This window comes from Buceros rhinoceros, unplaced genomic scaffold (assembly GCF_000710305.1).
Source record: "Buceros rhinoceros silvestris isolate BGI_N320 unplaced genomic scaffold, ASM71030v1 scaffold28157, whole genome shotgun sequence".
Classification (NCBI taxonomy): domain Eukaryota; kingdom Metazoa; phylum Chordata; class Aves; order Bucerotiformes; family Bucerotidae; genus Buceros; species Buceros rhinoceros.
In genome coordinates, this window is record NW_010424447.1 from 1,795 (window position 1) to 2,540 (window position 746).

Sequence of the window (746 nt, forward strand, 5' to 3'; positions counted from 1 at the left end):
GGCCAACCCGGCCCTGCCATGGGGCCGGGGATGGGGCTGCTCCCACCTCTCCCACCAGAGCCGGCAGCACCATCACATGCCAAACCCGGAGGTGTAAACAGCCACCGCTTTCCTCAGGACACTTCCCAGCGGAGAACACAACCTCTGCCAAAGCCATCTGCTGAAGGGCCAGACACGAAGATGATGTGGTGGAGGCAGAATTCTCCACCTCTTGAGAACCTTGCTCCAGCAACAGGACAAACCGCCAGCAGGAGCCCCCTGCTCCGGAGTTGGGCGAGGGGTGAGGCATGCTGAGCTTTTCATTTTCCAACCCCAAATCCCCCATCAGCACAAACGCACCCCATCCACTGCTTTTCTCCTCCCACGCTTCTCCCTCCGAGGGCTGATGCTCCCTGCAGCCGGTGGGGCTGGGACCCCTGCTCTCCCACGCGGTGTGGGATCTATTCCTGGCATGGGAAAGCCTCCACCAGCCTCCAGACCCAGGAATCTGCAGGGAAGGGCCCGGCTGGCAGCCACCCACTGCACAATGTCGGCTCTGGGCAGCCCTGAGCCCCTTGCCAGGGTTTTTGCCGTCGTTTCCGGGCTGTCTGCGTCCCCAGGGCTGTGGGGAGATGTGACGCTGTTTACAGGAAATACTGACTGAGGTTAAAGGAAAGAAACTCTGGATTTCTCCAGCATAACAGGCACTTGAGCTTATTGCTTCCTCCCGGCATGGCGGGGGGGGGGGGGGGGGCCGCGCCCTCTTT